Source organism: Oncorhynchus mykiss, chromosome 19, assembly GCF_013265735.2.
Source record: "Oncorhynchus mykiss isolate Arlee chromosome 19, USDA_OmykA_1.1, whole genome shotgun sequence".
In the NCBI taxonomy this organism is placed as follows: Eukaryota; Metazoa; Chordata; class Actinopteri; order Salmoniformes; family Salmonidae; genus Oncorhynchus; species Oncorhynchus mykiss.
Window position 1 is genome coordinate 62295944 of NC_048583.1, and position 22331 is coordinate 62318274.

Genomic DNA, 22331 nt, shown 5'->3' on the forward strand with positions numbered 1-22331 from the left:
TGTATATAGCCTCTCTACTGTATATAGCCTCTCTACTGTATGTAGCCTCTCTACTGTATGTAGCCTCTCTACTGTATATAGCCTGTCTACTGTATATAGCCTCTACTGTATATAGCCTCTCTACTGTATATAGCCTCTCTACTGTATGTAGCCTCTCTACTGTATGTAGCCTCTCTACTGTATGTAGCCTCTCTACTGTATGTAGCCTCTCTACTGTATATAGCCTCTCTACTGTATGTAGCCTCTACTGTATGTAGCCTCTCTACTGTATATAGCCTGTCTACTGTATATAGCCTCTACTGTATATAGCCTCTCTACTGTATATAGCCTCTCTACTGTATATAGCCTCTCTACTGTATGTAGCCTCTCTACTGTATGTAGCCTCTCTACTGTATGTAGCCTCTCTACTGTATGTAGCCTCTCTACTGTATATAGCCTGTCTACTGTATATAGCCTCTACTGTATATAGCCTCTCTACTGTATATAGCCTCTCTACTGTATATAGCCTCTCTACTGTATGTAGCCTCTCTACTGTATGTAGCCTCTCTACTGTATATAGCCTGTCTACTGTATATAGCCTCTACTGTATATAGCCTCTCTACTGTATATAGCCGCCCTACTGTAAATAGCCTCTCTACTGTAAATAGCCTCTACTGTATATAGCCTCTCTACTGTATATAGCCTCTCTACTGTAAATAGCCTCTCTACTGTAAATAGCCCCTCTACTGTATATAGCCTCTCTACTGTAAATAGCCTCTCTACTGTAAATAGCCTCTACTGTATTTAGCCTCTCTACTGTAAATAGCCTCTCTACTGTAAATAGCCTCTACTGTATATAGCCTCTCTACTGTAAATAGCCTCTACTGTATATAGCCTCTCTACTGTAAATAGCCTCTCTACTGTAAATAGCCTCTCTACTGTAAATAGTCTTGCTACTGTTATTTTCAAATGTATTTTTGCTGTTTTATTTCTTTACTTACCTAACACACACACACACACACACACACCTTTTTTTTCACCATTGGTTAGAGCCTGTAAGTAAGCATTTCACTACACCTGTTGTATTCGAGCGCACGTGACAAATGAACTTTGATTAGGTTTGACTTTAGAATTGCATTGGGGGGGGGGGGGGGGGGGGGGGCGTCCTTATTTCCCTGTACAGCCTTTAACCTATGGATGGTGGATCAACGACGTGGGGGTATCAGTCTACTCCGTGACACCCAGAGAAACATTAGAGTCGTAGCTCTTATTGACCCGTGTGTATTGAACACTTTTGCCGATGGAAAAACAACACTGCGTGAATGTTTTTGGAATGTGATGACATCCTAAGGAGGACGTTGGGAATTGAGTAGACTGATACTCCTTTTCATTGATCTCCCCCCCCCCAATCCTTAGGTAAAAGCTGTACAGTGCAATGTGAATGTCAATACACACAATAGGCTGACTGGGGGAGGTGATTTCACACAGCCACAGTCCCGCAATAAGAGCTACAACGCTACTGTTTGCGTCAAGTCTTCACAGTTGTGTTCTGTGGGTGTCACCGAGTCGAATGATATCCCATTTCATTGCTCCACATTACAACACTCCAACCTTGTTTGACATCATCTAGTCTATGTCATGATTCCACCAATTGTAACCTTCTGCGTCCCTTTCAAAGGGAGACTTTTATTTTGAAAGCCAACCGCAAATTCAACTTTTGTGCCTAATCCTTATTGTGGCTAGCTTCACAACACATAACCAGGTCCGGTCGAGCCTCACTAGCCAGAGGAAGTTAGCTGTCTGCTTATAACGTTAGCTTTGGGCAACAGGGTTAAGTAGCTGGCTAGCTTTTTATTTTCATGAGCTGAAGTTCAATTTCAATAGATGAACAACAAGTGGCAACCTAGCTAATACTTAACTCACAAGGATTCCTAAATCATTGCTAAGAATAATGAAAATGACAGCAGGTTCTACTGGTCATTTGTTTTCAGGCTGGTTGTATTGGTGATAGCCGTGTACCAAGCTAAAGCTAGCAAACAAGCTAAAGCTAGCAAACAAGCTAAAGCTAGCAAACAAGCTAAAGCTAGCAAACAAGCTAAAGCAAGCAAACAAGCTAAAGCTAGCAAACAAGCTAAAGCTAGCGACCCCAGAAGTTGCGGTCGAACAAATGATGCTTTATTACCAACGCGGTATTGTAAACACATCGTTCGTGGCCGGTGTTTGCTTGTTTGCATACTGGTTTTTTTACAGCTTTGACATTGCTACTGATAGTAGTAGTGGTGCCGCTTGGCTCGCACGAGCATATTCAGAACACGCAACATTCTATAATAGAAATGTGGTATTTGGCGTGTCAAATTAAAAGCTTATTTAACGCGTCAAATAGTGCTATTTGGCGTGTATCTTTCTTTGACACCAAACGGCGTTCCATAGTATGTTGTGAAGCTATTACTGTGTAACTCCGGTAGGGCAACATTTGGTAACGTTAGTGTGTACTGGTGCTCGTCCAGTCGCGAAAGCCAACATCACCTACGACAGAGAACGGTTGATTGTCAAGGGCAGTGAATTCCACTATCTTGGAGTTATTAATGGATTTCGCCTTTGTTTTGTCTCACTGAACTGTTCTTACTCTTTCAAATGACTGCTCAACAGGTTGACTGCTCAACAGGTTGACTGCTCGACATGTTGACTGCTCGACAGGTTGACTGCTCGACATGTTGACTGCTCGACATGTTGACTGCTCGACATGTTGACTGCTCAACAGGTTGACTGCTCGACATGTTGACTGCTCGACAGGTTGACTGCTCGACAGGTTGACTGCTCGACAGGTTGACTGCTCGACATGTTGACTGCTCAACAGGTTGACTGCTCGACAGGTTGACTGCTCGACAGGTTGACTGCTCGACAGGTTGACTGCTCGACATGTCGACTGCTCGACATGTCGACTGCTCGACATGTCGACTGCTCGACATGTCGACTGCTCGACATGTCGACTGCTCGACATGTCGACTGCTCGACCTGTCGACTGCTCGACAGGTCGACTGCTCGACCTGTCGACTGCTCGACCTGTCGACTGCTCGACCTGTCGACTGCTCGACCTGTCGACTGCTCGACCTGTCGACTGCTCGACCTGTCGACTGGACTGCTCGACCTGTCGACTGGACTGCTCGACCTGTCGACTGGACTGCTCGACCTGTCGACTGGACTGCTCGACCTGTCGACTGGACTGCTCGACCTGTCGACTGCACTGCTCGACCTGTCGACTGCTCGATCCACACAGCAGACATTGTGGGCGAGGAATACGTGTAGCGCAACATTTTATGTGGCGTCTTTACGTCATATGCCTACGTTATATTGGTATGCACTTCAGCTTTGACGTCGGTTTTGCAAATCGCCGTTACAACTAGTTATCGGGCCGATACCGATGTTGGCATTTTTAGCTAATATCGTCCGATTCCGATATGTTCTCCGATATATCGTGCATCCCTCGTCTGTTTGTGTCTGTGAGTATCTTTATCTCTGAGGTACAAAGTGTGTTGTGATGGGACAGACAGGATGTGATTTGCTCAGTAAATGGTACTCACTTCCTGTGCACCCAGCCCCAGGATTAGGGTTGCAGACGGAGTGGATGGCTCTGACCGGGGTTCGGGTTAGTCCTCTCCAGAACAGACAGAGTTGAGAGGGCTCTGATTTAATGACGGCGACTAAATGGGCCCTGACCTTCCCTCCCGAAGCTTCCCAGTCCCATCACCTCCATCAACACCATTCTCATCATGAGCCTCAAATAGAACCACACACACAGGGTGAACTGCTTGGTTCACAGGGTCAGGTTCAGATCATGTATAAAAGACAAACAGCTTTTAAGGAGGACGCCGCCTGCTGACAGGGTGTGGTGTCAGGGGTCCAGCTGTGTGTGGTGTCAGGGGTCCAGCTGTGTGTGGTGTCGGGGGTCCAGCTGTGTGTGTGGAGTCAGGGGTCCAGCTGTGTGTGTGGTGTCAGGGGTCCAGCTGTGTGTGTGGAGTCAGGGGTCCAGCTGTGTGTGTGGAGTCAGGGGTCCAGCTGTGTGTGTGGAGTCAGGGGTCCAGCTGTGTGTGTGGAGTCAGGGGTCCAGCTGTGTGTGTGGAGTCAGGGGTCCAGCTGTGTGTGTGGAGTCGGGGGTCCAGCTGCGTGTGGTGTCGGGGGTCCAGCTGTGTGTGTGGTGTCGGGGGTCCAGCTGCGTGTGGTGTCGGGGGTCCAGCTGCGTGTGGTGTCGGGGGTCCAGCTGTGTGTGGTGTCGGGGGTCCAGCTGTGTGTGGTGTCGGGGATCCAGCTGTGTGTGTGGTGTCAGGGGTCCAGCTGTGTGTGGTGTCAGGGGTCCAGCTGTGTGTGTGTGTGGTGTCCAGCTGTGTGTGTGTGTGGTGTCAGGGGTCCATCTGTGTGTGGTGTCAGGGGCCCAGCTGTGTGTTGTGGTGTCAGGGGTCCAGCTGTGTGTGTGTATTGAGAGGGGTCCAGCTGTGTGTGTGGTGTCAGGAGTCCATCTGTACCCTGTGTGTGTGTTTCGCCATACGGTCTGATAGAGATGATGTCATGATGCAGAGAATCACAACCAGTGACACATCCATCCTGGGTTAGATAGCACCAGTAGGGCCCTACACACACACACACACACACACAGTACACACACAGTACACACACACACACACACACACACATACACACACACACACACACACACACACAGTACACACACAGTACACACACACACACACACACACACACACACACACACACACACACACAGGGCTACATTACCAGAAACCCGAGCTCTCCCGCCCTGTGCATGCTGTCATGAAGAAAAGAATCGATTTGAATTAAACTGACTGGCTGTGTCAACACCCTTGTCCTGCGTTTTCACGTTATAGTAACCCGTTTACAACACAGCTGTTTTGCGTGTTGTTGGTAGACTTCCCGAACTCCCCTCTAAATACGCTATGTCCTAGGCAATATGATGCAACGTAGACCGTACCAACCTCTAAGATGGGGGTGCCGATCAGATACCCCTTACGACAAAACAGCATGACCATGTTTTCCTTATATCTCTTAAGGTCTCTCCCATATATGAAGTGGATGGTTGTATCAAGGTATTTTAAATTGATTAAATTTAAAGGTATTTTAAATTGTTAAATTGATAGACGTTGTGACCCCCCCCCTTTAACTCAGTGTGTATTACACACAAACAGTTGTTTGCCCTACATACAGAAACCAGCAACAATAAGATATTGTAATGCACGTTGGAAATAAGACCTGTAAACACACAGATACATTAAGGTAGAAATATCAACTGTGATTATTTATTTCATAGTTTTTATTTTTATTTATTTGTTTTTTTTTGGTAGCTGTTACTATAGAAAACTTTCCAAGTGAAATCTTCTCTCATTCGGTCCTGACACACATGCATACCGTATTGCACTTTAAAAATTTTATTTATTTATTTTGTGGCTATTGTGAATCTGCTCTAAGAAAAACACTGCCTAAACTAGGGCTCTATAAAACCTGTTTTATTTTTTACCAAATTCAGTTTTCTTAGTTTTGTTTTTCCAGGTTTCACATTTTTTCTCTCCATTTTTCACTCTCAAAATCATATATATATATTTTTCTTTCTCCACAACATTTGATGTTCTAAGTTCTCAACAATGCTGAAACGACATCAAGAGACCTCTTTTCAGATCTGGGAAAAATCTGAGGTAATGTTGAATATTGGGTGTAGTTACCCTTTAATTCCACCGTGCGGCCAGCCAGAGACCGTTGTTCGGGCTAGCAACGTTTCTGTAGCGCTCATGTGATTGCAGAGTTTGCTAAACAAAATGGCCGCCAGATTGAGGCAAATAATCATGATATCATTCTGCTCGGTAGGCATACGCTACATTGTAGTTAACATTTTAATTGAGAAGGTTTTTGGGAAAGCCTTCCAATCTACGAGCAGACGGTTATCATTAGCATTATCGCTAACGGCTGCGAAGTGTAGACTAGACATACGGGCATTCCGGAATTCTGTTTTAATGTCTGAATTCCGTTTTTTAAAGTCTGGATCCTGTGATTCCGTCAGCCATTTCTACAACACAGATTTTATAGGGCCCTACTAAACTCAAAGTGCAGAATAATAACTTGGCTGGAGTGGGGGTGGGTAAAATCAAAGCACTTAGTCAGTTGTCTGCCCTATATACAGAAACAAACAACATTAGGATATCGTAATGCACCTTAAACTATAGACAAACTACAGACACATTTCCAAGTCAAATTTCCTCTCATTCAGTGCTGTATGGTCCTGCCTGACAAAAATACACTATAAATACAAAAGTATGTGGACACCCATTCAAATTAGTGGATTCGGCTATTTCAGCCACACCCGTTGCTGACAGATGTATGCAATCTCCATAGACAAACACTGGCAGTAGAATGGCCCGTACTGAAGAGCTCAGTGACTTTCAACGTGGCATCGTCATAGGATGCCACCTTTCCAACAAGTCAGTTTGTCATATTTATGCCCTGCTAGAGCTGCCCCGGTCAACTGTAAGTGCTGTTATTGTTAAGTGGAAACATCTAGGAGCAACAACGGCTCAGTCGCGAAGTGGTAGGCCACACAAGCTCACAGAACGGGACCGCCGAGTACTGTAGTGCGTAAAAATAGTCTGTCCTGGGTTGCACCACTCACTACCGAGTTCCAAACTGCCTCTGGAAGCAACGTCAGCACAATAACTGTTCGTCTGGAGCTTCATGAAATGGGTTTCCATGGCCGAGCAGCCGCACACAAGCCTAAGATCACCATGCGCAATGCCAAGCGTCGGCTGGAGTGGTGTAAAGCTCGCCCCCATTGGACTTTGGAGCAGTGGAAATGGGTTCTCTGGAGTGATGAATCACACTTACAACAACTTGGCAGTCCCACGGACAAATCTGGGTTTGGTGGATGCCAGGAGAATGCTACCTGCCACAATGCATTGTGCCAACTGTAAAGTTTGGTGGAGGAGGAATAATAATAATTGTCTGGGGCTGTTTTTCATGGTTCAGGCCCCTTAGTTCCAGTGAAGGGAACTCTTAATGCTTCAGCATACAATGACATTCTAGAAGATTCTGTGCTTCCAACTTTGTGGCAACAGTTTGGGGAAGTCCCTTTACTGTTCAAGGATGACAATGCCCCCCCCATGCACAATGTGAGGTCCATACAGAAATGGCTTGTCAAGATCGATGTGGAAGAACTTGACTTGCCTGCAACGAGCCCTGACCTCAACTCCATCGAACACCTTTGGGATGAATTGGGCCGCTGACTGCGAGCCAGGCCTAGTTGCCCCAGAAGAGTGGGGCAATTAGGCCTGGCTCCACAGATGAACGTTGGAGCTCTGTCAGGGTGACCATCGGGTTCTCAGTCACTTCCCTGGCCATGGGCCCCCTTACTCAGCAAAGGGGGGGACCAATTGCATATTAATGCCCATGCTTTTGGAATGAGATGTTTGACGAGAAGGTGTCCACGTACCTTTGGTCATGTAGTGTAATTTAATCTCTGAGAAATTAACCTAATTGATTGCATCCATATCGGCCATATTCATTTATAGGATTCATATAATATTGAATAATTCTAGTACCCAACGTCAGATTTGGACCGAACCTTTTTCTAACAATGAGTTCGACATGAGGAATCCAAAGAAATGGTCAAACACCACCCGCGGACCCACCCAAACCCCACGTCAACAACAACAACAATGAGTTAGACGAGGAATCCAAAGAAATGGTCAAACACCACCCGCGGACCCACCCAAACCCCACGTCAACAACAACAACAATGAGTTAGACAAGAGGAATCCAAAGAAATGGTCAAACACCACCCGCGGACCCACCCAAACCCCACATCAACAACAACAACAATGAGTTAGACAAGAGGAATCCAAAGAAATGGTCAAACACCACCCGCAGACCCACCCAAACCCCACATCAACAACAACAACAATGAGTTAGACAAGAGGAATCCAAAGAAATGGTCAAACACCACCCGCAGACCCACCCAAACCCCACGTCAATACCACCCCAACAATGATATACGGTGCATTCAGAAAGTATTCAGACCCCTTGACTTTTTCCACATTTTGTTACGTTACAGCCTTATACTAAAATTGATTAAATCGTCCCCCCCCCCCCCCCATTACTAATCTATACAGAATACACCATAATGACAAAGCGAAAGCAGGTTTTTAGAATTTTTGCAATTGTTAAAAAAATATATATATATAACTGAAATGACATTTACATAAGTATTCAGACCCTTTACTCAGTACTTCGTTGAAGCACCTTTGGCAGCGTTTACAGCCTCTTGGTTTAAAGGAGCCTGCTGCCTGTCTGTCTGTTTTGTTGTACACCAGCATCAATTCCTCTCTGTCTGTCTACTGCTATGATCATTCCTCTCTGGAGAGAACAGCTCTGTTCTTATCTCTGGTGGAGGGAAAGCGAGAGGAGAGGGGGGGGGAGAGTAACAGGAGAGTGGTGGAAGTAGGGGAGTGGAGGGAGAGAGGGAGAGAGAGGGGTGGGTGGATGGATGGAGAGAGGGAGAGAGAGGGGGTGGATGTGAGAGGGGAGGGAGAAAGAGGTGGGGGGAGGGAAGGAGGAAGAGTAACAGGAGACAGAAAAAAGAGGAAGAGGGTGGGTGGAGGGAAAGTGTGCTAGAGAGCTCTGGGAGTCCCTACTGACCCGACATCCAGCCCTACATGATGGGGTATGAAACAATGTAACACTGAACTACCACAATGGGGTATGAAACCATGTAACACTACGCTCCTGAACTACTACAATGGGGTATGAAACCATGTAACACTACGCTCCTGAACTACTACAATGGGGTAGTTGGGGGATGAGCATGATGATGAGCTCTCATCTATTTCTTTATGTTACCCTACTGTCCTGGCTACTACCCTACTGTACCGACTACTACCCTACCTTACTGTACCGACTACTACCCTACCCTACTATCCTGACTACTACCCTACTGTACTGTACCGACTACTACCCTACCCTACTGTACCGACTACTACCCTACCATACTGTACCAACTACTACCCTACCTACCATACTGTACCGACTACTACCCTACCATACTGTACCGACTACTACCCTACCATACTGTACCGACTACTACCCTACCGTACTGTACCGACTACTACCCTACCGTACTGTACCGACTACTGCCCTACCGTACTGTACCGACTACTACCCTACCGTACTGTACCGACTACTACCCTACCGTACTGTACCGACTACTACCCTACTGTACCGACTACTACCCTACTGTACCGACTACTACCCTACTGTCCCGACTACTACCCTACTGTACCGACTACTACCCTACTGTCCCGACTACTACCCTACTGTACCGACTACTACCCTACCGTACTGTACCGACTACTACCCTACTGTACCGACTACTACCCTACTGTCCCGACTACTACCCTACTGTACCGACTACTACCCTACTGTACCGACTACTACCCTACTGTACCAACTACTACCCTACTGTACCGACTACTACCCTACTGTACCGACTACTACCCTACTGTACCGACTACTACCCTACTGTACCGACTACTACCCTACTGTACCGACTACTACCCTACTGTACCGACTACTACCCTACTGTCCTGGCTACTACCCTACTGTACCGACTACTACCCTACTGTACCGACTACTACCCTACACTACCGACTACTACCCTACTGTCCTGACTACTACCCTACTGTACCGACTACTACCCTACCGTACTGTACCGACTACTACCCTACTGTACCGACTACTACCCTACTGTACCGACTACTACCCTACACTACCGACTACTACCCTACACTACCGACTACTACCCTACTGTCCTGGCTACTACCCTACTGTACCGACTACTACCCTACTGTACCGACTACTACCCTACTGTACCGACTACTACCCTACTGTACCGACTACTACCCTACTGTACCGACTACTACCCTACTGTCCCGACTACTACCCTACTGTACCGACAACTACCCTACTGTACCGACTACTACCCTACTGTACTGACTACTACCCTACTGTACCGACTACTACCCTACTGTCCTGACTACTACCCTACTGTACCGACTACTACCCTACTGTACCAACTACTACCCTACTGTCCTGACTACTACCCTACTGTACCGACTACTACCCTACTGTCCTGACTACTACCCTACTGTACCGACTACTACCCTACCCTACTGTACCGGCTACTACCCTACTGTACCGACTACTACCCTACTGTACCGACTACTACCCTACTGTACCGACTACTACCCTACTGTCCCGACTACTACCCTACCGTACTGTACCGACTACTACCCTACTGTACCGACTACTACCCTACTGTCCTGACTACTACCCTACTGTCCCGACTACTACCCTACCGTACTGTACCGACTACTACCCTACTGTACCGACTACTACCCTACTGTACCGACTACTACCCTACTGTCCCGACTACTACCCTACCGTACTGTACCGACTACTACCCTACTGTACCGACTACTACCCTACTGTACCGACTACTACCCTACTGTCCCGACTACTACCCTACCGTACTGTACCGACTACTACCCTACTGTACCGACTACTACCCTACTGTATTTGTCCTAGCCACAATGAATGGTTTTACCACAGTGGTCACCAACCTTTTTCCTAATCAAGATCACTTTCTGAGTCAAAATGAGAGCAGAGATCTTACCACTCAGATTTTTTTTTTAACGTGACTTTAACCAATGAAAAACAGTTCTGTAGCAATGAGGTTTGTGCAGTAGGCTATAGACCCAATACATTATCAATACATTATTATAGCCCTGCCAATGTTGTTCTTCTCAGACCATTTTGAATTGATTTATCTTTTAATTTTTTTTTTTAAAGGTATTCGATCACACTGGTAATAGATCATTTTGAGGGAGGGAGGGACGGCGTGAGGGAGGGCGAGAGGGACGGCGTGAGGGAGGGCGAGAGAGACGGCGTGAGGGAGGGCGAGAGAGACGGCGTGAGGGACGGAGGGAGAGACGGCGTGAGGGACGGAGGGAGGGACGGCGTGAGGGACGGAGGGAGGGACGGCGTGAGGGACGGAGGGAGGGACGGCGTGAGGGACGGAGGGAGGGACGGCGTGAGGGAGGGCGAGAGAGACGGCGTGAGGGAGGGCGAGAGAGACGGCGTGAGGGAGGGCGAGAGAGACGGCGTGAGGGACGAAAAACTAAAGTCGTACTGCATTATTTCTGTCTTGTGCACCAATTCATGTTTGAGACAGGCTGAGTTTCAACAACTTACTGTGTCACTGATACGGAACAGAATTGTGTGTGGAATCGCAGAATACTCAGAGAACCAGATCTCCTGCTAGCTAGAGCAATTACACAAGTGAGCCGGAGCCAACTGAACATGCTCCATGATGACGTCAACGACGAAGATCCTTACACAGCTCTCCTTGAGTACAGAAACACACTCCTGGATGAAGTAGGTATCTCTCCGGCACAACTACTAAGTCCTGGATGGAGTAGGTATCTCTCCTGCACAACTACTAAGTCCTGGATGGAGTAGGTATCTCTCCTGCACAACTACTAAGTCCTGGATGGAGTAGGTATCTCTCCGGCACAACTACTAAGTCCTGGATGGAGTAGGTATCTCCCCTGCACAACTACTAAGTCCTGGATGGAGTAGGTATCTCTCCTGCACAACTACTAAGTCCTGGATGGAGTAGGTATCTCTCCTGCACAACTACTAAGTCCTGGATGGAGTAGGTATCTCTCCTGCACAACTACTAAGTCCTGGATGGAGTAGGTATCTCTCCGGCACAACTACTAAGTCCTGGATGGAGTAGGTATCTCTCCTGCACAACTACTAAGTCCTGGATGGAGCAGGTATCTCTCCTGCACAACTACTAAGTCCTGGATGGAGTAGGTATCTCTCCTGCACAACTACTAAGTCCTGGATGGAGTAGGTATCTCTCCGGCACAACTACTAAGTCCTGGATGGAGTAGGTATCTCTCCTGCACAACTACTAAGTCCTGGATGGAGTAGGTATCTCTCCTGCACAACTACTAAGTCCTGGATGGAGTAGGTATCTCTCCGGCACAACTACTAAGTCCTGGATGGAGTAGGTATCTCCCCTGCACAACTACTAAGTCCTGGATGGAGTAGGTATCTCTCCTGCACAACTACTAAGTCCTGGATGGAGTAGGTATCTCTCCTGCACAACTACTAAGTCCTGGATGGAGTAGGTATCTCTCCTGCACAACTACTAAGTCCTGGATGGAGTAGGTATCTCTCCGGCACAACTACTAAGTCCTGGATGGAGTAGGTATCTCTCCTGCACAACTACTAAGTCCTGGATGGAGCAGGTATCTCTCCTGCACAACTACTAAGTCCTGGATGGAGTAGGTATCTCTCCTGCACAACTACTAAGTCCTGGATGGAGTAGGTATCTCTCCGGCACAACTACTAAGTCCTGGATGGAGTAGGTATCTCTCCTGCACAACTACTAAGTCCTGGATGGAGCAGGTATCTCTCCTGCACAACTACTAAGTCCTGGATGGAGTAGGTATCTCTCCGGCACAACTACTAAGTCCTGGATGGAGTAGGTATCTCTCCTGCACAACTACTAAGTCCTGGATGGAGTAGGTATCTCTCCGGCACAACTACTAAGTCCTGGATGGAGTAGGTATCTCTCCTGCACAACTACTAAGTCCTGGATGGAGTAGGTATCTCTCCTGCACAACTACTAAGTCCTGGATGGAGTAGGTATCTCTCCTGCACAACTACTAAGTCCTGGATGGAGCAGGTATCTCTCCTGCACAACTACTAAGTCCTGGATGGAGTAGGTATCTCTCCGGCACAACTACTAAGTCCTGGATGGAGTAGGTATCTCTCCTGCACAACTACTAAGTCCTGGATGGAGTAGGTATCTCTCCGGCACAACTACTAAGTCCTGGATGGAGTAGGTATCTCTCCTGCACAACTACTAAGTCCTGGATGGAGCAGGTATCTCTCCTGCACAACTACTAAGTCCTGGATGGAGTAGGTATCTCTCCGGCACAACTACTAAGTCCTGGATGGAGCAGGTATCTCTCCTGCACAACTACTAAGTCCTGGATGGAGTAGGTATCTCTCCGGCACAACTACTAAGTCCTGGATGGAGTAGGTATCTCTCCTGCACAACTACTAAGTCCTGGATGGAGTAGGTATCTCTCCGGCACAACTACTAAGTCCTGGATGGAGTAGGTATCTCTCCTGCACAACTACTAAGTCCTGGATGGAGCAGGTATCTCTCCTGCACAACTACTAAGTCCTGGATGGAGTAGGTATCTCTCCGGCACAACTACTAAGTCCTGGATGGAGTAGGTATCTCTAACGTTACACATTTGCCGTGCTAGTGAAGTGAGCCAGAGCCAACTGAACAAGCTCCATGATGAAGTCGAGGTGCTCGTTTCACAAGGTGCATAAACGAAAGAAAACACAGAAATATATATATATATTTTTTTGAAAGACAAAGAACATGCAACAGCTAGTAGAAGAGAGGTCGCAGGGAGAAGGACAAACACGAACCAATGAAAAGTGTCCAGCATACAGTCAGATAGGCAAAGCATGTCACAGAAAACAAATCATTATACCAAAATGTGCTCCTCACGCACACCGACAGATACCTGTTTGGAAAAACAGATCCTGGTGGAGTCAAGACCACAAGTCCATGGAAACAATCTTCAAGAAGTCTCTCCAGAAAGCACCAGGCAGACTGTAGAGAATGCGGATGAGACTACAGAGATACAGTCTCCATGTGACATACAAACCAGGAAAGGAGGTGCACATGCATGCTGATGCATTGAGCCCGAGCCCATACCCGAAGGAACAGAGAGAGAAATTGGTGGATGGTGAGCTGGATGTAAACTACATCGTTTATCAACTTCCTGTTTCAGAAGAGAAAATGCAGCAATTCAAAAAACAGCAACAGCAGAAGAAGACGAGTGAAGACTGGTCACAGAAACCGTTTTTTTATTTTTTATTTTTAAAGGATGGCGAGACACGAGAGGGAACGTTGCCAAAAAAATAGACCATTCCTCGACCTTCAGAGAGGACTTGACATACTCTGATGAACTGCTGTTCAAAACTTAAAAACTTCCCCGTTCCTCAGATAATGAGAGAAGAAATTGTGGGGGAAAAAATCCATGAAGAACACATGGAAATCGTAAAAATGTAAGGAACAAGCAAGGGATGTTCTGTTCTGGCCAGGAATGAATAAACAGATTTGAAGATGTAACAAAAGTATGCAACACACACAACAACAACAACCAAAGAAGCCATCTCTTCCAGCCCCAGAGAGCCATCTCTTCCAGCCCCAGAGAGCCAACTCATCCAGCCCCAGAGAGCCATCTCAGAGCCGTCTCTTGTCTCATCCAGCCCCAGAGAGCCGTCTAATCCAGCCCCAGAGAGCCGTCTCATCCAGCCCCAGAGAGCCGTCTCATCCAGCCCCAGAGAGCCGTCTCATCCAGCCCCAGAGAGCCGTCTCATCCAGCCACAGAGAGCCGTCTCATCAAGCCCCAGAGAGCCGTCTCATCCAGCCCCAGAGAGCCGTCTCATCCAGCCGCAGAGAGCCGTCTCATCCAGCCGCAGAGAGCCGTCTCATCCAGCCGCAGAGAGCCGTCTCATCCAGCCCCAGAGAGCCGTCTCATCCAGCCCCAGAGAGCCGTCTAATCCAGCCCCAGAGAGCCGTCTCATCCAGCCCCAGAGAGCCGTCTCATCCAGCCGCAGAGAGCCGTCTCATCCAGCCCCAGAGAGCCGTCTCATCCAGCCCCAGAGAGCCGTCTCATCCAGCCCCAGAGAGCCGTCTCATCCAGCCCCAGAGAGCCGTCTCATCCAGCCCCAGAGAGCCATCTCATCCAGCCCCAGAGAGCCATCTCTTGTCTCATCCAGCCCCAGAGAGCCATCTCTTGTCTCATCCAGCCCCAGAGAGCCGTCTCATCCAGCCCCAGAGAGCCATCTCTTGTCTCATCCAGCCCCAGGGAGCTCTTGGGCCAAAGTTGGAGTGGACCTCTTCCATTACAACGACCCAGAACATCTACTGTCTGTGGATTACTACTCAAAATACCCAGAAATCTCAGAGCTCAGTAGGACAACAAGTAAACACATTATTACAGCACTAAAATCAATTTCGGCAAGGCCCGACGTTTTGTGCTACGACAATGGAAGAAATTTGAGCCAAGAAATGTCAGATTTCTCTACCAGCTGGGAGTTCAAACATGTTACGTCGAGCCCTAGATTTCCACAGTCAAACGGCCAAGCTGAGAGAGCAGTTCAGACTGTGACGAACCTGTTGGAAGAAAAGGACGAGACGGCAACGAAGATCCTTACACAGCTCTCCTTGAGTACAGAAACACACTCTTGGATGGAGTAGGTATCTCTCCAACTACTAAGTCCTGGATGGAGTAGGTATCTCTCCTGCACAACTACTAAGTCCTGGATGGAGTAGGTATCTCTCCTGCACAACTACTAAGTCCTGGATGGAGTAGGTATCTCTCCAACTACTAAGTCCTGGATGGAGTAGGTATCTCTCCTGCACAACTACTAAGTCCTGGATGGAGTAGGTATCTCTCCAACTACTAAGTCCTGGATGGAGTAGGTATCTCTCCGGCACAACTACTAAGTCCTGGATGGAGTAGGTATCTCTCCTGCACAACTACTAAGTCCTGGATGGAGTAGGTATCTCTCCAACTACTAAGTCCTGGATGGAGTAGGTATCTCTCCTGCACAACTACTAAGTCCTGGATGGAGTAGGTATCTCTCCAACTACTAAGTCCTGGATGGAGTAGGTATCTCTCCTGCACAACTACTAAGTCCTGGATGGAGTAGGTATCTCTCCAACTACTAAGTCCTGGATGGAGTAGGTATCTCTCCGGCACAACTACTAAGTCCTGGATGGAGTAGGTATCTCTCCTGCACAACTACTAAGTCCTGGATGGAGTAGGTATCTCTCCAACTACTAAGTCCTGGATGGAGTAGGTATCTCTCCAACTACTAAGTCCTGGATGGAGTAGGTATCTCTCCAACTACTAAGTCCTGGATGGAGTAGGTATCTCTCCGGCACAACTACTAAGTCCTGGATGGAGTAGGTATCTCTCCGGCACAACTACTAAGTCCTGGATGGAGTAGGTATCTCTCCGGCACAACTACTAAGTCCTGGATGGAGTAGGTATCTCTCCAACTACTAAGTCCTGGATGGAGTAGGTATCTCTCCGGCACAACTACTAAGTCCTGGATGGAGTAGGTATCTCTCCAACTACTAAGTCCTGGATGGAGTAGGTATCTCTCCTGCACAACTACTAAGTCCTGGATGGAGTAGGTATCTCTCCAACTACTAAGTCCTGGATGGAGTAGGTATCTCTCCAACTACTAAGTCCTGGATGGAGTAGGTATCTCAGCAACTACTAAGTCCTGGATGGAGTAGGTATCTCTCCTGCACAACTACTAAGTCCTGGATGGAGTAGGTATCTCTCCAACTACTAAGTCCTGGATGGAGTAGGTATCTCTCCAACTACTAAGTCCTGGATGGAGTAGGTATCTCTCCTGCACAACTACTAAGTCCTGGATGGAGTAGGTATCTCTCCAACTACCAGATCCTGGATGGAGTAGGTATCTCTCCAACTACTAATGGGAAGAAGGCTAAAGACAAAAGATTCTGACGTCAAAGAGCTTGTTAAAGCCAGGACTCTATCATAATGTCAGGCTACCGTCTCACAAGCAGACAACAGAGACAAAAACAACACTTTGACCAAGGCACACGTAAGCTTTCAGTCATGGAAGGCGAAAGAATCACGATCAGACAAGACAACAAATGGCAACCAGCAACTTGGAAAACATGACCAGCCAAGGTCATGCACAGTGCAAACATGACCAGCCATGGTCATGCACAGTGCAAACATGACCAGCCAAGGTCATGCACAGTGCAAACATGACCAGCCAAGGTCATGCACAGTACAAACATGACCAGCCAAGGTCATGCACAGTGCAAACATGACCAGCCAAGGTCATGCACAGTGCAAACATGACCAGCCAAGGTCATGCACAGTACAAACATGACCAGCCAAGGTCATGCACAGTACAAACATGACCAGCCAAGGTCATGCACAGTACAAACATGACCAGCCAAGGTCATGCACAGTACAAACATGACCAGCCAAGGTCATGCACAGTACAAACATGACCAGCCAAGGTCATGCACAGTACAAACATGACCAGCCAAGGTCATGCACAGTACAAACATGACCAGCCAAGGTCATGCACAGTGCAAACATGACCAGCCAAGGTCATGCACAGTGCAAACATGACCAGCCAAGGTCATGCACAGTGCAAACATGACCAGCCAAGGTCATGCACAGTGCAAACATGACCAGCCAAGGTCATGCACAGTGCAAACACCAAACGAGAAAATCAACAGAAGAAGCCGGAGACACCGGTTAAAAACGCATGAAACAACAGACCCAGAGAGACACTCAGAAACCATAATGGACTCCCCTTATCCTGTGGAAAGAGAACCTGAAACAAATGTCAGCCTGGAAGAGAACCACTCACCTGTGTGTTCTCCAGCACCATCAGCATCAACAGCACCACCAACACTATCAGCACCACCAACACCACCAGCACAACTAGCACCATCAGCGCCACCAACACCATCAACACCACCAGCACTATCGACACCATCAGCACCACCAGCACCACCAACACCATCAGCACCACCAGCACCGTTATCAACACCATCAGCACCAAAACAAACAGTGGAAAGCAACACTGTAAACACTGATATCCCAGAGAAATCAACTCATTATGGAAGACCTATCAGAATGCTCCCGGTGCTAAAAAGACTGTTAACAGAAGAAAACAATAAATAAAACCTTGAAAAGACATTAATAATAAATAATATATATATATATTTTTTTTTAAAAGTTTTCCATATTGTTTGCAATGTGAAACACTAAGTTGATTAGTTTTATGAAAGGGAGATGAACGTGTACTTCCTTGGAGTGCCTGAGGGTGGCGCTGTTACTCATCGCTGTTACTCGCATCCCTGCCTCACTGTGCCGTTTATATTACAAGAACACTTTGCTGTACTCACTCGTTCGTTGCAGCTGCAGTGCTGTCGTACGTGTATTTTAAGGCGTTGATTTAGTGCCGGATAACAACTTTAAACATGAACTCGCTCGTAAAAAACAGCAGCTATTTTGCTGTATTCCTTGGGTCTGTGTCTCCAGTCGTGGTTTTGAATTCTTTTTAACATTTGATGGCTCGAGGGAACTGTGCAGACACGATTATTTTTTTGGAGCTTTCTGATTGGCCAGTGGTAGGGCTATAGGTGCACTTGATTCGTTCTCTAGGCCTGCCAGGTGGGCGGAGTTCTACCTTCAGACACATGAAATGGTTCAACGTGGGAACACTTTGCCTTCCTGCTGCTGCTGAACCAAGTGCACCTACCGCCAACAGCCTGAAACGAAGACAACTAGATAGGAACGGAAGGATTTATCGTTGGGTTTTTTTACAGAAATGTTTGGTGATCGACTAGGAGTGCCTTGGAGGTGAAACCAACTAACCTCCTCTAGGGTTGATGAAACCAACTAACCTCCTCTAGGGTTGATGAAACCAACGAACCTCCTCTAGGGTTGATGAAACCAACTAACCTCCTGTAGGGTTGGTGAAACCAACTAACCTCCTCTAGGGTTGATGAAACCAACTAACCTCCTCTAGGGTTGATGAAACCAACTAACCTCCTCTAGGGTTGATGAAACCAACTAACCTCCTGTAGGGTTGGTGAAACCAACTAACCTCCTCTAGGGTTGATGAAACCAACTAACCTCTAGGGTTGATGAAACCAACTAACCTCCTGTAGGGTTGATGAAACCAACTAACCTCCTGTAGGGTTGATGAAACCAACTAACCTCCTCTAGGGTTGATGAAACCAACTAACCTCCTCTAGGGTTGATGAAACCAACTAACCTCCTGTAGGGTTGATGAAACCAACTAACCTCCTGTAGGGTTGATGAAACCAACTAACCTCCTCTAGGGTTGATGAAACCAACTAACCTCTAGGGTTGATGAAACCAACTAACCTCCTCTAGGGTTGATGAAACCAGCTAACCTCCTCTAGGGTTGATGAAACCAACTAACCTCCTGTAGGGTTGATGAAACCATCTAACCTCCTGTAGGGTTGATGAAACCAGCTAACTTCCTGTAGGGTTGATGAAACCAACTAACCTCCTCTAGGGTTGATGAAACCATCTAACCTCCTCTAGGGTTGATGAAACCAACGAACCTCCTCTAGGGTTGATGAAACCATCTAACCTCCTCTAGGGTTGATGAAACCAACTAACCTCCTCTAGGGTTGATGAAACCAACGAACCTCCTGTAGGGTTGATGAAACCAACTAACCTCCTCTAGGGTTGATGAAACCATCTAACCTCCTCTAGGGTTGATGAAACTAATGGTCTGTAGAGTTGATGAAAGGAATGGTTTTGTAGAGTTGAAAGGGGCGGCAGGGTAGCCTAGTGGTTAGAGTGTGGAGGCGGCAGGTTAGCCTAGTGGTTGGAGCATAGAGGCGGCAGGGTAGCCTAGTGGTTAGAGTGTAGAGGCGGCAGGGTAGCCTAGTGGTTAGAGTGTGGAGGCGGCAGGTTAGCCTAGTGGTTGGAGCGAAGAGGCGGCAGGGTAGCCTAGTGGTTAGAGTGTAGAGGCGGCAGGTTAGCCTAGTGGTTAGAGTGTAGAGGAGGCAGGGTAGCCTAGTGGTTAGAGTGTAGAGGCGGCAGGGTAGCCTAGTGGTTAGAGTGTGGAGGCGGCAGGTTAGCCTAGTGGTTGGAGCGAAGAGGCGGCAGGGTAGCCTAGTGGTTAGAGTGTAGAGGCGGCAGGGTAGCCTAGTGGTTAGAGTGTAGAGGCGGCAGGGTAGCCTAGTGGTTAGAGTGTAGAGGCGGCAGGGTAGTCTAGTGGTTAGAGTGTAGAGGCGGCAGGGTAGCCTAGTGGTTAGAGTGTAGAGGCGGCAGGGTAGCCTAGTGGTTAGAGTGTAGAGGCGGCAGGGTAGCCTACTGGTTAGAGCGTTGGACTAGTAACCGGAAGGTTGCAAGTTCAAACCCCCGAGCCGACAAGGTACAAATCTGTTCCTAGGCCGTTATTGAAAATAAGAATTTGTTCTTAACTGACTTGCCTAGTTAAATAAAGGTCTCTCTCCTTCTCTCAGCCTAACAAACCACACCTGTTTTCTCTTCCTCTCTTCTCTCCTCTCTTCTTTCTCTTCTCTCCTTCTCTCCTCTCTTCTCACCCTCTCCTCTCTTCTCCCTCCCCCTCTCCTCTCCTCTCTTCTCCCTCTCCTCTCTTCTCCCTCCCCCTCTCCTCTTCTCCCTCCCCCTCTCCTCTCTTCTCCTGTCCTCTTTCCAAAAACACACTTCTACCCTCTTCTTCTTGCTGTCTCTCCAAAGCATTCCTCTTTTCTGAGTGTTTTCCACCTTTTGTGGTCTGTTGAGTAAAGGCGGGATGTCAGAACTAGGCCAAGCCCACGAGGCATGGGGCGTCACTTCTCAACACGGCATCAATAATACACTTTGGCTAATCTCTGGAGTGTTGCCGCAGGTGGTTTAACGTCACTTCACCATGATGTCATGTGTTTTGTTGTTGTTGTTGTTGTTTTGTCGTTAGCTAAGCCTGTATTTCACAACACTTGTCTTGGACACTATGCATCTGAGAGGTAGTGACTTGGGTCAGTTATAAACGTATCTATATCTAGGGGGAAAGGCTATGCCATGACTCTTAAGTTGCTGTTTAATGTTTTTATAAAACGTCTGTTAAATACACATTAAATGTTCATTCATTGAAAAAAGACTCCACATCTCTGTCCCTGGACACCAACTGTGTCGTTAGAGAGACGATGGGGACAAACGTTAGAGAGTTTGTCCCCATCGTCTCTCTAACGTTTGTCCCCATCGTCTCTCTAACGTTTGTCCCCATCGTCTCTCTAACGTTTGTCCCCATCGTCTCTCCTTCTCTCTAACGTTTGTCCCCATCGTCTCTCTAACGTTTGTCCCCATCGTCTCTCTAACGTTTGTCCCCATCGTCTCTCTAACGTTTGTCCCCATTGTCTCTCTAACGTTTGTCCCCATCGTCTCTCTAACGTTTGTCCCCATCGTCTCTCCTTCTCTCTAACGTTTGTCCCCATCGTCTCTCTAACGTTTGTCCCCATCGTCTCTCTAACGTTTGTCCCCATCGTCTCTCTAACGTTTGTCCCCATCGTCTCTCTAACGTTTGTCCCCATCGTCTCTCTAACGTTTGTCCCCATCGTCTCTCTAACGTTTGTCCCCATCGTCTCTCTAACGTTTGTCCCCATCGTCTCTCTAACGTTTGTCCCCATCGTCTCTCTAACGTTTGTCCCCATCGTCTCTCTGTCTCTCTAATGTTTGTCCCCATCGTCTCTCTAATGTTTGTCCCCATCGCCTCTCTAACGTTTGTCCCCATCGTCTCTCTGTCTCTCTAACGTTTGTCCCCATCGTCTCTCTAACGTTTGTCCCCATCGTCTCTCTGTCTCTCTAACGTTTGTCCCCATCGTCTCTCTAACGTTTGTCCCCATCGTCTCTCTAACGTTTGGCCCCATCGTCTCTCTAACGTTTGTCCCCATCGTCTCTCTGTCTCTCTAACGTTTGTCCCCATCGTCTCTCTAACGTTTGTCCCCATCGTCTCTCTAACGTTTGTCCCCATCGTCTCTCTGTCTCTCTAACGTTTGTCCCCATCGTCTCTCTAACGTTTGTCCCCATCGTCTCTCTAACGTTTGTCCCCATCGTCTCTCTAACGTTTGTCCCCATCGTCTCTCTAACGTTTGTCCCCATCGTCTCTCTAACGTTTGTCCCCATCGTCTCTCTAACGTTTGTCCCCATCGTCTCTCTAACGTTTGTCCCCATCGTCTCTCTAACGTTTGTCCCCATCGTCTCTCTAACGTTTGTCCCCATCGTCTCTCTGTCTCTCTGTTTGTCCCCATCGTCTCTCTAACGTTTGTCCCCATCGTTTCTCTGTCTCTCTAACGTTTGTCCCATCTCTCTGTCTCTCTAACGTTTGTCCCCATCGTCTCTCTAACGTTTGTCCCCATCGTCTCTCTAACGTTTGTCCCCATCGTTTCTCTGTCTCTCTAACGTTTGTCCCCATCATCTCTCTGTCTCTCTAACGTTTGTCCCCATCGTCTCTCTAACGTTTGTCCCCATCGTCTCTCTAGCGTTTGTCCCCATCGTCTCTCTAATGTTTGTCCCCATCGTCTCTCTAATGTTTGTCCCCATCGTCTCTGTCTCTCTAACGTTTGT

General features: G+C 47.6%; 1 protein-coding gene across 1 annotated transcript in view; it reads left to right on the forward strand.

The window, feature by feature from the left end:
• The window catches only part of sos2 (son of sevenless homolog 2 (Drosophila)), a 103407-nt gene that overhangs the window by 19833 nt on the left and 61243 nt on the right, over window positions 1-22331 (forward strand). The window lies entirely within an intron of this gene.